General features: G+C 32.2%; 2 protein-coding genes across 5 annotated transcripts in view; both read left to right on the forward strand.

The window, feature by feature from the left end:
- The window catches only part of LOC105214540 (kinesin-like protein KIF13A), a 178,866-nt gene that overhangs the window by 50,906 nt on the left and 111,498 nt on the right, over positions 1-16,462 (forward strand). The window lies entirely within an intron of this gene.
- LOC105217347 (aquaporin AQPAn.G) overlaps positions 1-16,462 on the forward strand; it is a 55,255-nt gene that overhangs the window by 17,073 nt on the left and 21,720 nt on the right. Inside the window, exon 1 of one of the 4 annotated variants that reach the window (XM_011192297.3) lies at positions 463-615. The exons of the other annotated variants lie outside the window; for them this stretch is intronic. The gene's annotated coding sequence lies outside the window, so the exon portion shown is untranslated. Of the gene's footprint in view, positions 1-462; positions 616-16,462 lie in introns of those variants that run through there. 4 annotated transcript variants of the gene reach the window in all.

Below are 16,462 nucleotides of genomic sequence, written 5' to 3' on the forward strand. Positions count from 1 at the left end.
CCACTTCCCGCCACTTTTGTGCGCTATATTTTTCAATGCTGTCGCTGTTGTGGCGGTGTTGTTGTTGTTGTTGTTTTTGGTAAGAGGACGCACAAACGCCACTTTTATGTACATATGTATGTATTTGCTCTTGTGCGCGATCATTTCAGTGTGCGGAGAGCAAAAGCAAAAGTCAGAAAAAAAAAGTTTTTTTTTTCTAAATATGTATGTGTATACATATATACTATATATACATTATATAAAAATGTATACATATATGCTTTTAGTGGACAAACAGGGGGCTGGTTGCAATCTTTTTTAAACAAACGCACACACGTGCTCTGACACACACACACACACACACACACACACATTTGCATATTGGCTGCGGCTGCAGAAGTGCTGCTTGGTTGTTGCTTTTTGTTGTTGTTTTATTGTATTTTTTCGTCGCTTTTTTATTATTTGCGTTTTTGTTGTTGTTTTTTTCCTTTTTGCTTGTGCTTTTTTACGAAAAGTAAATCAAAAATGTTTCTTAATATTATCAACCGCAACAGTATCGGTTTGGTTCGAATTCGATTCAGTACACGATTCAGTGCTCAGTGCGCCTAAATTTCTGTGCGTTGGTTTTTCGAAACGGTGAGTTTGTGTTACAAATATTTTACATTGTCTGAATTGTGGGGGACTGATGTTTTGCTGGGTTGTGTGGTGGGTTGTACCAGGCCGGTCCGAATGTGGCATGACAGGTGTGGCATGACAGGTGTGGCATGGCGGTGCATGTAAAAGAGTGACATTAAGTGCACTGCTTGAGTGCATTTTGCGATTTGGACACTGGGGAAAAATTTTTTGCAGAAGTTTTATTTTTGAAAAAAAAAAAATATATTTTGAAAATTAAAAACATATTTTTTTCATAAAAATGTTAAAACAATTAACATAAAAAAAACTATGAAAAAATTTAAAAAAAATTTAATAAGTGTTTTTTTAGTAAAAAATTTAATGATTTTTTATTTTTAAAAAAATAAATTTTGTATAAAATATTTCAAAGCTAAAAAATTATTTTAAAAATTTTTGATCAAACCTTAATCAACAACTAGAGCACCCACTGTCCTTAATCAGCTGACGCCCACGGTGTATGTTTATCAACGAAAAAATTTCTCAGAAATAGTAGGAGTGCATTTCTGCATGCCCATGCACTCACTTGCATACATACAAATATTTACAATATTATTACCATCCAAAGTTGTTGTGCTGACAACCATTCATACAAATTGTGTGGACTGGCGGCTATTGCGTATAAGTTTTGACGCTCAGCGCTTGGGCGGCCAAGTGTTGGTATCAAAAGTGTAGCAATGTGCAATGCCACTTTTATATTCCGTGCGCATGCATTGTTCGGAAATGTTTAACAGATATTCGCATATACAAATGCAGTATGTACATACAGACATTTGTTATGAGTGTTTTTATTTTGCTCATAAAATGCTAAAATTAGACTCATTTGGCAGAGTAATATTTTCGCAGCCAAAATTCGGATGGTTTTATTAATTAATATAAATTTATTTTTTCTCTGTTTTCTTTTCTCTTCTTACTTATTATTTCGTAGTATAACGAATTAATTTAATTAATTTGCGGTGTTTTTTAGTATTAAAAAAGTATATGTATGTACATTGTAGTTTATATGTATGTATATTATTCTAGGTAAATGTCTAACAATACTCGAGGTGTCGCTTAAAATCCTTTTGATATCGCGTAGTTCGAGTAATCTGTCTAAGTATTCTTTTACGTTTTTCATTTGATGAAAATTTAAAAAAATAAAATAAAATAAAATAAAATAGTATAAAATAAAATAATAGCTGTAATTCTCGAAATCATTGAGTTTATAATAAAAAGTTCATAAGATATTCACAGATATTCACTCTTTGAAAAACACGGAACTTTTCAATAGAACCCTTTCTAAGGAGTATTTTATTAAAACTTGAAGACATCAATAGGTTAGGATCAAACTAGCGGGTATTTTCAAAAATGGAGAATTGAACAAAGACCCGTTTAAAATTTTCAAAACTTTTTAGCTTTATTTGCATATTGTAAATTTCTTATGATTTTAAACATTTTTTTAAATATATATTTTTTTTTAATTTCTACTTAACTTGTAAAATTTATTGAATTATAATTTTGAAACATTTGACAACTCTACTCCAACAATATATCAACCTTCTATCGTTATTCATCCTTTTTAAATTAATATCCATATTTCAATATATGACATATTTTATCACTGTTTAAAGAATGTCAACAGTTGGCAACTCTGCTCAAAACAATTTTTTTTTTCAATTGGAAGCTTTCTTTTAACAATTTTATCACACATAGTGTAATAATTATTTTTTTGTAATATACCTTATTCAATTAAAAATTTTAAACAGTTGGCAATCCTACTCAAAAAATATTTTCTATAAGCTTTCTTTAAAGCTTAGTTTAATACCCATCATGTAATAATTCCTGTACCTTGGGAATTTTATTTTATTAAAATTGTATATTAGTGGCAACCCTATCTAATAATAGTAAGCTTTCTTATTCATTTTAATACTAATTTCAATTCAATTTCAAATTAAAATTTTAAACAGTTGACAACCATACTCAAAAAATATTGTTAATTTGCGGCTTTCTTCAAAGAATTTAGTTTTATCTTCAAATCGAGGATTTTTTTCATTTAAAATTTTTGAATTGTTAAACAAGCTTCGTTAAATGAATTCTCTTCAATCATTCTGATTTAATATCCGAAAAACTAACTAAATTATATGTATGTACAAATGAGGTCAGCATACACTTTACTGTCACGCTTTATGCGGATTTAAATTTGAGTACTTTCTTTTTATTGGATAATTGCTTAGTATATTAAAAAAAAAATCAACTTGATTCCTGCCACTTAATACACTTATATACATGTGCATTAATTCAGTACTACCTTATTGTTCATAATTTCCAGAATTAGTTCGACAGCATTCTTTTTTCACGCACCAGTGTCTAAACAACTGTTCGTACATTGTTTACATGTGTGTATTAATAAAATATTTGAGGTTCGCTTATCGCGACGGAGAGCACAATGTCAACAACCGAAAACTTACGAAACTTCGTCACACTTACATACATACATACACATACACAGAGGCACATCACTTTGCCTCCGTCCAATTTTCTTTTCTATTTTGCTCTGTTAATTTCGCTATTTTTTTTTTTTGTTTTTGCTTTTTTTTTCCTTTTTATATATAATAGAACTAGTTTTTTGTGGTGATTATTGTGGTTCCCGAAATAAAACGCTTTGGTTAGAATTAATTTAATAATATATTTTAAGCGCCGATGCGCACGTAGTCGCTGCTAAGTTAAAAGGGGGCATAATTAGGCTTATGCACTAAGTTTTATACCAGCAGGTGCTTGCATACCTAACTGTTACTTATTTATTAGTTATTTCCTTTTATGCTATGTTCGTGTCAGCATTCCTGGAAGTGCGCATGAATTGCTGACTTACTGGAATGATGTTGCCAAATCGATAAATATAATATAAAGATTAATAACAATTTAATATTGTAAGAGATTGTGGTTTGTGCCACAAATACTCCCCTTGTTGGAGAAAGTTAGCAATAACTAAATAGAAAAGAAATGTAACAATGTTTAGCGAAATTTGACTCGTCTTTTAGGAGACGGCGAAGAAAAGCTTAAGTCGGTGTCTGGACGATATGACGATGAAAGTCGTGATGTCCCAGGTTCGGATGACTCTGGTGAATTTGATGAAATGAACGTTGTGTTGTTGTCGTTATAGTTGTTCTGTTCAGTATCGTCGGGAAGTAAATATACCGGCTTAAGTCGGTCGATTGAAATAGTAGTATTTTCGCCTCTGACGTCTACGATGAAATATTTATCATGCCTTGAAATCACTCGATGCGGTCCTTCGTACGGAGAAGTAAATGAGTGATGTGGAGCGTCACGACGAACAAAAACATGAGAACAAGTCGCTAGTTCTTTAAAGATGAATGTTTTCTTTTGACCATGTCGGGCTACGGGTTGCGGTGCGAGCTCTTCGAAGTATTTCCTTAAGCTTTCAGCAACATTAGACGGCGGCAATGAATGTCGTGGTGAAGGTGCGAGGAATTCGCCTGGTAAACGAATCGGTTCTCCATATACGAGATCGGCTGGAGTGGCACCAAGATCCTCCTTCCAAGCGGCACGAATTCCGAGTAACACAATAGGTAGCATGTCTACCCACGAGCTGTTTTCATGACAGCGGATCGCATCCTTCAAATGACGATGTAGACGTTCTACCATTCCATTCGATTGCGGATGGAAAGTGGTAGTATGTATATGTTTGCTGCCGATGAGACGGGCGAGAGCGTTAAAAAGTTGACTCTCGAATTGAGTTCCCTGGTCGGTTGTAATCCGTAGGGGAACGCCATAGCGGCATATCCACCCTGCAAAAAGCGTGCGTGCGACGCAATCGGCGCCAATACTCTCAATAGGAAATGCTTCTGGAAATCTTGTAAACCGATCGATGATAGTCAAGCAGTTGCGGTACCCTCTTGATGGTACGTATGGTCCAATGATGTCTACGTGGATGTGTTCAAAACGTCTTGTGCGGCCTGAAAAATTTTGAATTGGTGATAAAACGTGGCGAGATACTTTGTTTCGTTGGCAAGCTAGACAAGTACGGGCCCATAAGCGACAGTCTCGGTTGATGCTAGGCCAGATATAACGTTGTGTTAATAATTTAGCAGAAGCTCGTGATCCAGGATGACTAATACTATGGAGAGAGTCGAATATTCGCTTTCTCAGCGATGCGGGGACATATGGGCGAATAAGGTCGCCAGATATGTCGCAATAAATTGGTTTATCGCAGCCTGGAATGTTGACTGGTCGCAAATTTAATGAATCGTCTTGTTCTCCCCGTAAACGTTGCTGAAGTTCCTCGTCTTCGCTTTGTGCTTGTCCAAGTTCGTTTGTAGATACTGCGGTGGATATTTCTTCGATACGTGAAAGGGCATCTGCGACGATGTTGTCCTTACCAGATATGTATTGAATATCTGTGGTAAACTGGCTGATAAAATCTAAGCGATGAAATTGCCAAGGTGTCGCTCGATCGGGATCCTGGGAAAAGGCGTGAAGTAAAGGTTTATGATCCGTGAAGACTGTGACATGTCGTGCTTCGAAAATATAGCGAAATTTTCGTAAAGCAGCGTAGATAGCATGTAGCTCACGATCGTAAGGACAGTGTTTCCTGACAGCTGGTTGAAGCTTTTGGCTGAAGAAAGCCAATGGTTCCCAGTTTTGTCCACGTCTTTGTTGTAGCACAGCGCCAATAGCGTACTCGGAGGCGTCAGTGAAGATGGCCCAAGGAAGTGTTGTGTCAGGATATGCTAACAGCGTAACTTTGCGCAGCTCTTCCTTGCATGTGACGAATGCTGCTTCCCCCTCTGGAGTCCAAGGAACCGGGTGAGAGCCTTTTATTGAAGCCCCTTGGATGTACTCGTGCAAGGGTGCCTGAAACTTGGCAGCGTTTTGAAGAAATTTTCGATAAAAATTGATCATACCGAGGAACTCACGCAGTTTTCGGATCGTTGTTGGGCGAGGGAAGTTGACGATCGCGTCTACTTTACCTGGAAGGGGTAAAATCCCTTTTGCTGAGATGCGGTGTCCCAAAAAGTCGACTTCGGGAAGACCAAAACAGCACTTAGTGGTGTTAATTACGACACCATACTGAGAGAGCCGTTCGAAAAGTAAACGAAGATGCGTGTGGTGCTCTTTAATGTCTTTAGAAGCGATTAGGATGTCGTCTATATATGGGAATGTGAAGTCGTCCAATCCCCGTGTCACCTCGTCGATAAATCGTTGAAATGTTTGCGCGGCGTTCCGAAGTCCGAACGTCATGAACGGAAATTCGAAAAGTCCAAACGGTGTTATGATGGCCGTTTTGTCAACATCTTCTTTGGCAACTGGTATTTGATGAAAAGCGCGGACGAGATCAATTGTTGAAAATATGGTTTTGCCGGCTAAATTGGCAGTAAAATCTTCCAAAACACGAACGGGATATCTGTCAGGCAATGTACGCGCATTAAGTCGACGAAAATCTCCACAAGGTCGCCATTCACCTGTCTTTTTCGGGACCAGGTGCAGCGGAGATGACCAGGAACTCTTCGAGCGTTGAGCGATTCCCAGTTGTAGCATTTTATCGAATTCCGCCTTTGCAATTTTTAGTTTGTCAGGGACGAGTCTTCGTGCCTTACAGGAGACGGGAGGTCCTGGTGTAGTAGCAATGTGGTGCAGCGTTGTATGTTTTGTTGGTTGACAGATTCCTTCAGGCTTCGTCAGATTAGGAAACTTCTTGAGTGTGTCTGCCCATATAGGATCGACAGGCAGTACTTTGACTTCTGAAATGATATTGGATACTGATAATTTACATGCTACTTTTAATCCGGTTATCGAATCAATAAGACAGCTGTTCTTAAGATCGGGTAAGATGCCGAAATGTGCCAAAAAGTCTGCGCCAATAATAGGTTTGGATATGTCCGCCACTACGAAGCGCCATGTGAAATTTCGTCTAAGTCCAAAATTTAATGATAGAGTTATGCAGCCGTAAGTGTTGATTGTAGATCCGTTTGCCGCTGTGAGATTATAATTTGCTCGTTCCGTTGACCAAGATGCGAGAGATTTGGGAAAAGTGCAGAGATCAGCGCCAGTATCCACTAAAAATTGGATTTTGGTGGCGCGATCTGTTACGAAAAGGCGGTTGGAATCGAGTGAGGAGCCGTTAACCGCCACTAACGGTCCGACGGAAAGTTTCCCTGGTACGTGCATGGCGATTTGCAACGGTTTGCTTTATTGCCGAAAGTTTGATGATACCAGCACATATTGTTGTTAGCTGCTGGTGAAAACCTACGTGAACGAGAGCGCTGGCGAGGGCGGGTAGTACCTCTGCCTTTAAACATCGAGGTTAGCTCGTTGATTGAAGCTTCGAGACGAGAAATGCGAGATTCGACGGTTGGTGTTGTTGTTGGCTCTTGAACGGAATTGATTTGTGCTGTGGGCAATGCGATGTCATGTATTTTATCTGCCAGTGATGCTAGCTTGTCGAGGTTAATGTCTGCATGGGATGCAAGTATTGATTGCGTTGTCATCGGAAGTCTGCTCAGCCACTTTGTACGTAGAATATTGTCAGGAACGGTATTGTCGAGGCTTCTAAGGTGGCGCAGAAATTGCGACGGCTTTCTGTCGCCCAAAGTTTCTCGTTCGAGAAGTTGTTGTAATCGAGCGTCTCGAGAGAGCGTGAGACGTTCGACGAGTGTACCTTTGAGACGAGTGTATGGTGCTTCTGTTGGAATCTTCAAGAGGAGATCTTCCACCTCTGCGGCAGCCTTCGGGTCAAGGTGCGAAGAAGCGTAATGGTACTGTGTGATTTCGTCTGAGATCCCGGCCAGGTGGAATTGTCCTTCTAGCTGAGCGAACCATAAGGCTGGCCTTTCCGAATTGAAAAGCGGACATCGTATAGACACACGTTGAAGCGGCGTGATGCTGTCGGCGGCTTGAACACTAGCGTTGTCTGGCATGTCGAATGGATGATGTTAAATTCTTTGCAAAATTTGTGTACTTCACTCCCACGTCGAGATAGTCACCGTGCAAGAAAACACCAAAAGGCTCCAATTTGTAGGGCGAGCGACCACGTGCGCGGTTAACCACAAAAATCACTTCACCAAGTGCACGAATTAAAAAAACACTTTAGCTAAGAAATTTACGGACGAGTTGCGAATTTTAAATTTTACTTAAAAACGCGGAATAACTAACCGTAAATCACGTCGGGGTCACCAATGTGGTGATTATTGTGGTTCCCGAAATAAAACGCTTTGGTTAGAATTAATTTAATAATATATTTTAAGCGCCGATGCGCACGTAGTCGCTGCTAAGTTAAAAGGGGGCATAATTAGGCTTATGCACTAAGTTTTATACCAGCAGGTGCTTGCATACCTAACTGTTACTTATTTATTAGTTATTTCCTTTTATGCTATGTTCGTGTCAGCATTCCTGGAAGTGCGCATGAATTGCTGACTTACTGGAATGATGTTGCCAAATCGATAAATATAATATAAAGATTAATAACAATTTAATATTGTAAGAGATTGTGGTTTGTGCCACATTTTTCCAAAAGCAAAGTGACGAAAAACTGACCTTGTCCAACATGTATACGCGACTCTTAGGACACACACAAATACACAAAAAGTAGTTTTCCGCTTGCAGATATCTAATCTTTATAACGTTGACTATATACATTCTATATATGCATATATATAAATATATTTGTGTATTTGGTGTGCGACTTTATTTGAAATTTATTCAATGCACGTGCCTTACCTATTAATTAATGGTGCTGAATGAGTGAGAGTATAACGGTATTTTATAATACCTTACATATCCAATCGAACTGAAGACTCTTACTCTCGATTTCGAGCGTGAAAGAAAGAAAGGTTTGGATGTTTCAACATAACTGGAACAGTTCCAGATTTATGTCCAACCACTGAGTGACACCACTGTAACATTCCTAAAAATTGTTTGGATACTATATTTTGTCGCTATAACAACTACAACAGACATATGTTTAGTGAGGGACCAGTGTTATTAAATATCTACAGTGATTGTATCCGAGTTGTGCGTTCTTTTGCTACTCTCTTATAAGAGAATTACAATGTACAAGAACAAGTTGAATGTAGAATATATCGTATCACTTTCTTAGCTTCATGAACCTACAATTCAGCATTTTTTTATTCTTTGATTTGTATTAAATAATTTATAAAGAATACATAAATACAATAATGGTCTTTATATGTAAGTAATTTAGAATTTTCTTTATTATCATTTAATTAATTGAACAAATTTTTAAATTTCAAGTTCTTCATACATATATATTATACATGAAACAACCTTTAGAAAAAGCATATTTATTTTCTTTCTCAAAAGAAAATCTCCCATTTGGAAGAGTCCCATTTTGTTTTTTTTTTTGTTTCCTTAAGACTTCTTAATTTTATTTATAAACATCTCATCTTAATTCGAAAAGAATATACAAACATGCTCAAACATGACGCTAATAAATAAATATAACGGGATACAAACAACGACGTAATGAGGTAGAAAATAAAATAATGGAATTAATGGAAATAATGGAATTTTATTTTTTTCGTGAAAAATATTTAGTTTGTATTAAAAATATATTTTTTATAATGTATTTAATTTTATTATTACTATTTTTTTTTATTTTTATTTAAAAATAAAAAAAATGTAAATATTCCCTGAAGATTTATTATTATAAAAAATAAAAACGAATGGCTGTTTATGATATGAGGGCTTTCTAACACGTGGTGTATATAATAATAAATAATAATAATTGGAATGTTATACTGTTCTAAACTGTTACCTCATTCCCTTAGGACTTTATTCATCTATCGCAGTTTAAAGCTTAGTAAATACTGAAAGCCATTCTCAAATCATTTAGATTAATATCCTTCAAGGCAGTGTATTTTCTAATAGTTTTGATGATTTAATGCTTCAATCCTTCGATTCAGTAATGAGATTTTCTAAGGTCACTTTCTACCTTTTAATGATTGTAAATCATTCTAGGAATATGAGACTGAAATATGCAGATTCAAGCGCATTGCTTCTCACTTTATTATGCGGATCACATTGTTTTAACTGGATGGAGAAAAAGTTTTAAGTTTTTTAATTTTTAGCAATTTATTTGAATTAAAAATTTCGGTTAGCTTTTCTGATACATAAGTACCTACCATTAATAGCCGATCGAAAGAACTTTACTATTGTTGGAGAAGATCAAGAGCCAGCAGTGGTAAATGACCAACTCTTAAAGTAACTCTGGATGGACAATATAGTTGTTAACAATTTAAAATTCAAATTCAAATTTCCTTCGAAAACCCTTTTTAATGACACATAGAATATATATAATGTATGTATGTACTCAATCATCAATAATTTCAATTCAAGTTATGCAATTTTCACATGATCGAAGTGATCTTCAAAACGAACAAAGGTTAACATACTTCAGAGTTTGCCAATCATTCGCACACAAACACACAGCAAATACACGAGTGGAATATTTAAAATTCACAATATTTTCTTTTGAACAAAACAAAAACAATAATTAGTTGCCGACAAAAAACATTGACTAATATCCGATTGGCTGCACGAAGTTCAGGCGTCACATTTGTTCCACGTTTTCGGGATCACATTTGTGGTTGACACATTTTTTTGCATGCAAACATAAATATTGTTTGTTTTAAAAATAAATGCGTTTCTTTAAAATTAAAATAAAATGTGCGGGTAAAATATACTCTATATGAGTGTGAGTATTATTTTCAATTTGTGAATTTTTGCGGTACTTTCACTAACCGACTAATTGCATTAGAATTCGACGGAGCTCGAAACTTGATTTTCTGGAATGTAAGTTTTAGGTATTCAGAGTATCGAGCAAATTAGTCGTACATTTGGAATGATCTATTACCCAATAAAAACTCTCTGAAATCAAATCCTCCGATGTTATTAATGTCACCGATAATCCGTAATTTTTTTTAAACCTTTGCGGTGCCGTCTAATGTAGAGTTCGTTTGCTAATCTCTCATTTTGACATCATCATATCGCATTCTTTAAGAAATTGCGCTGTTATGTTAGTTATGTTATGTTGTGTAACCGGCATCTTAAAATGGTCGTTACGAATCCTTCCAATTGAAACACCTTGTATAGCCCAGTATATGTTTTTCTATATATTTCAGGTTTATTCCTCTTAATTTTGTGATCAGACTTAATTATATATAAAATAAAGTCTTTTCATGTTTATTTTTATAATCGCAGTTCAAAGTCATTGCCAGATTATATGCATATACTTTTTTATTTAATTGTTGAGCTTAGATTTTTCCATTAAATTAGTGTCAATCATATCACTAAATGTGTGCGGCTCTTATCAGTGATGCTATATATAAATATTTATGCAATATATTTTCGTTTTTTATTGACAAAGTAGTCGGCAAAATCAGGAATTAACTAGTATTTGTTATTTGTTTTTAGTTTTGTTTCAATTTTTTATTATTGCATAATTATGCTATTGACTTGTCATTGTTTATTTGTGGACAGCTGTGGAAATTAATACATAGTTATGTATGTTCATACATAAATTGTCAATTAATTGTTTATGTTATATAGGAGAAATTATATTTATTTTAAAATAACTATTTAAATGTTTTAATAAACAATATATGATAATAAACAAATATGATACTTTTAGACTTTTTTTAATATTTAATTTAATTAAAAATTATATATAGTAATTTAATAAAAATTAAAAATAATATACGAATAAATTCAAATAAAATAAAAAAAAAATATTTAAATAGAAATTATTTAAAAATAATAAAAAGTAAATAAAACAAAATGAATTCGTTTATTTCAATTAAATTAAATTAATCAAAACATCTTTAGTATTTATTCCATAAAAAATATTTAAATAATAACTTTTTTAATAAAAAACATATTTACATTAAGTTTTTAATTAAAAAATTAACAAAATTTTTTTTTCTTTCCTGAAATACTTTGTAAAAAAAATTAAAAATAAAATTAATCGAAAAACAAATAATATTAATAACAACAAAATGATTTCAATATATTTTTTTGTATAAAATGCTTTTGTTTTTAAGGAGAAAAAAATATTAAATGAAATGACAAAATATTAATTAAAATTTGTAAATATATAAATTAGATAATGTTTAATTAAATATTTTCAATTTTGATAGATTAATTAAATATAAATAGATTTTTAAACCTTTTATTTTAATGAAAAATTATAAAAATAATTCTAAAATTAAATGAAAATAATTTTTTTTATGATTAATTAATTTAAAATTTGTTTTTTAATTTTTCTAATCAAAGATTTTTTTTAATATTATAAAAAAGAATATATATATAAAACAAAAGCAATATTAGGAAAAAAAATTAATAATGTATTGAAATACTTTTTGTTTTTAATTTTTCTTAATTTTTTTAATTTGATAATTAAAGACTTTGTTTCAAATGAAAAATAAAATCTTTAAAAAATTGTCAGTATCAAAAATTATGACTAAGTAAAACTATTTCAATTAAATTTTTTTAATTTTTCAAAGATATTAATTAAAAATATTTATTTAGTTTTATACTTTTTCGTAATTTTTTTTATTTTATTTTAATATTTTTTTTTTACGTTTTGCAATCTTACAGCATCTTTATAACAATTTTTTTATAAAATCGGCCAATTTTCTTGAATTAATTCTGATTTTCTCAATAAACTCGCTCTTATGTATGTATATGTCTACGTATATTATATAATTAAATATAAATATAAATATTCTTTAAATAAACAGTACTTGGCAACACTTTATTAGTCATAGAATTTTATTACAATTTTTATATGCACCCCTATATAAAAAATATATACATAATTATATGTATATATACACTTCAAACTGTTGCTTCCAAAAAAATAAAAGGCTGACTTTGGGTGCTCTGCAAATAAGTGTTAAAAATTTGCTTACAATGTTTGCTCTACAGTTATTATTATATTTGCTAAGTAGCTAATTAGGTGCAGCCTATGTGTATGTATGTATGTGTATATACATATGTATACATTTGACGACATTGTTGGTTTAACAAAATGTATCACTTTTAATCTTTTGACTTTATATACAAGTCATGTGTGAAAACAAATCACTGTCAAAATGTGTATACGAGTTTATGACAAGTCTTCTTGTGCGTTTATAACGGTTGTAAATTTTTACGGATTCTTGCCCACGTACAAATGACTTAATTGCGCTATTATTATATTCTTGGGATAAGTAGCGTAATAAAAAGTCGAAAAAATAACACATTTAACCGTTATAAAAATTTATATTACTACAGTAAAATATATATTAACTATATGTACCTTTAAACCGTAACTTAAAAGCAAATAAAGTGAGAACCATAAACCCCAAAAATGTTTGTATCGAAATCACTGCAAATTATCTGTCGTTATTGTATTATATAAATAATGCGTCGATTAAAATAGCTCCTCGTGCCACTTGTCGGTGATAACGCGCCAATATAGGTTATCAAGATCGTTTATTTCATTTATTTATTATTTATTTGTTTTAATATGAATATTTATATTATTGCTTATCAGCGTCTAAAGTGTATTATCTGCATCAGGGGGATGGACTTTTCGAGCAAAATGATTTGCAAAATATTAGTGTACTCCAAATAGATACATACATAATCGTATAATTGACGCGCATGCATTTGCGTTTTGCGGTTAAATTGCGGTTTCCTGTATGACTGTAGCGCTTATTTTCAGTAATACTGTTGCTAAGAAGTTACTTCGGGTACTTATCGTGTTAATATTTTTTATATTAAATATAGCGTTGGCTTATTTTCACTTCTAACTTTTTATCTTTAAGCATTCTTCGTTAAGCAGACTCCTTTAGATGTCGCCGATCGTATAACGGTTTAATTGGTGCATTTTTGGGGTTCGTTGCACGAAGATGCGAATCAAGCACGACTCGTGCTTTGTAGGGATTCGTCGACAACGTTACGAAGAAAATCAGTTTAAAAATTTACTTCATTTCCCATTCTCATTACATAAAATTATCAGTTACTAGTCTTCAATTATCGGTTAAAAAAATCGATTAGGTTATATAGTTAGAATTGATCGAAATTTAAAATAATTTAACAATTGTATTTTAATGCTCTGCGTCATATTTCCTACTCGAAAATGACATTGCAAAGTATCCAGATCATTGATAATCTAAAAATATAAAATATCGATAAAAGTATCGATAATGCACTTAAATATATTTATATTAAAAATTAGTATTTTATTTACACTCTAGTGATAATCCTTAATCTTAAAAATATAATTTAATTATGTGAAAATATAAAGCATAATTTCTCCCTAAAAATTTAAACTGAAAAATTTTCGATGCAAAGTTATCGATAAAATAAAAAGTAGATATATCGATAATAAACATTATTCATAAATTTTGTAAAAATATTGATAAACATATCTATGATACTCTAGCGATAATACATAACCTTGAAAATTGATTGCAATTATGTGCAAACATAAAGCAAATTATCTTCCAGTAAATTGGAATTGAATAAAATCAAAAAATTATCGATAAAATTTTAGATAAAATTATCGATCTTAAATATCGTTTGTAAATTATCGAAAATATGTTTTTTTAAATTTAGCATAGATTATCAAATGTGATTGTCCAGCTCTTTTCTACAGTTTATCGAAATTGCAAGATTCGGTTGGTAAAAATCGAAGATATAATTTAAAGCTTTTCTTTAAAAAACTTTAAACGAAATAACTCTTATTTTGTCATTTAAAGCACAATAAGTGTTGGAAAAGTACAAAATATGAATTGGATTTTATTATTAAAAAATGCTTAAGTATAATTAGCAAATATTTGAGATATTCCACTATACATAAATGTACTTCAATTGTTGTTATTCTTATTAAAAGTTGTTGTAGAAAATATTTGTTGTTCTCTAATATATATTCATACACTTTGCTAACGCCTTTTAAGATATTTTTTGTAAAATTTAATTCGAATGCATTTTTTCAATATTTGAGTTATGTAGTTTTACTTGTTAACACTTTTTTTGTGTAACTAAATTCACTTTATTCAGCGTCTAAAGCTGTTTTTGTTATTTTATGGCATAAATTAATAAAGTAAGTAGCCGCTAGTCGTCTTAGTAGACACTCTATACAGTTATTCTATGTTGACTAGCCAAATAATTAATATTCAAAAGTACTATATACTCGTACAGATATTTATACTGCACATTCCATTTAATTTATGCATTTGAAAGTAAGTTCCTACTTGTGATTCCGCATTAATTGCACCCAAATCACTTGCGTAAGTATATATACGACAGAGACTGATTTTATATGCACAGCTACATATGTACGGGTGTGTTTGCGTTTAATCCACGTTCGTCATTTGCATTTTGATCATAGTGTATGATTAAAAAATGTTAATAAGCAAATATTTATTTAAAAACTGTTCTCACCACATTGGCGCTTAAAGCTTCAATTTTCGCAATTTAAATAATTTCCATTGCAATTTTCACGAAAGCGTTAATCATAGTAATTCAATTCAAATTGAATTAATGCACTAATTAATAACTGCCGTCGACAACTTTTTCACAATAAAATAAATTATAATTTATATGGGTTTTATGCACTTATTTTTTATTGTCACAAATTGCTTACCGATACAGTATGTGCATAAAATATGACACACTTCTAGCTGTCAGCAAGTGGTGTTAGTTATTTTATTCTCAAGTACATAGCGCCTCTATGTAATTGTTGTCATCTAGTATTTGTCTAAATCTTTCATATTTTATTACTTTGAATTTATTTATTTAATATACTTGAAACGCCTTCAGTGTAGTGAAGTTGATTTGAGATAGCCTTCAATTGTAAAAACACTTTTGTAAATTAGTTTGCTGCTTGACGTGTTAATGAGGTTGTTTGCTTTATATGATTATATAATTGTACTGTTACTGTAATCATTTGCGTTGATAAACAAATATTTACACTTTTATTGAGTTGCCGTTCATAATTGGTGGAGTGGGTGTGAATTGAAATGAAATGAAAAAATGTATCAGCATTATTTTCCGGATTTTATTGCTAGAAAAATTAGATAATATTTATTTGTATAGGTGAAGAGTATATAGTGTTTTTAATTCACCAACAACTCATCAAAATTCAGTTTTTTCACTTCAACAACTAACCTACTAGGAAAAACGATACCTTTAAGCGATACGCCTATAAGTAGGCAACAATTTTCGGCTGAAAACAAAAATTAGGCTGCAAACACAGTGAAGCTAATAATAAATTTTAGATCAAATTCGCACGAACAGCTTTTTTAACTTCTTCTTTTTTAAACTTTACTCACTGAACCAAAGAAAATAATAGTTTTATATAGTTCTCAAAAAATAGTTTGCCTTCATGGAAGTAACACTCTGCAGATAAATAAATGGTTTCAAACTTTTTTGAAATTTCTTACAATTTTTGATGTAATCTAAAATATTTTCAAATATTTCCTACAAATTATCTTTTCATGTATGTTCTGAGGTTTTGAAACGAGAAATGATCTATGAAACTTCAATTCTTTAAACACGTCGCCTATTTCATGTTTAAAACTACACCGACTAAGTTTCTTTCTTTCATTCTTTCACGATTTCGTGAGTGTATTTGCGTTGCTAGCAACCTCGGCAATTTCTCGACTAATCAGTCAGATAATCTACTTACATTTTACTTTCATTTGGTAAATCAACATTTTAAATTACTTTATGGCGGTCTGCCGTACGATAACGAGCGTCATAAACCTATAACTATTTCTAGTTGCTTATAAGTAGCACCCTAATGTGATTA

Source organism: Zeugodacus cucurbitae, chromosome 6, assembly GCF_028554725.1.
Source record: "Zeugodacus cucurbitae isolate PBARC_wt_2022May chromosome 6, idZeuCucr1.2, whole genome shotgun sequence".
NCBI lineage: Eukaryota > Metazoa > Arthropoda > Insecta > Diptera > Tephritidae > Zeugodacus > Zeugodacus cucurbitae.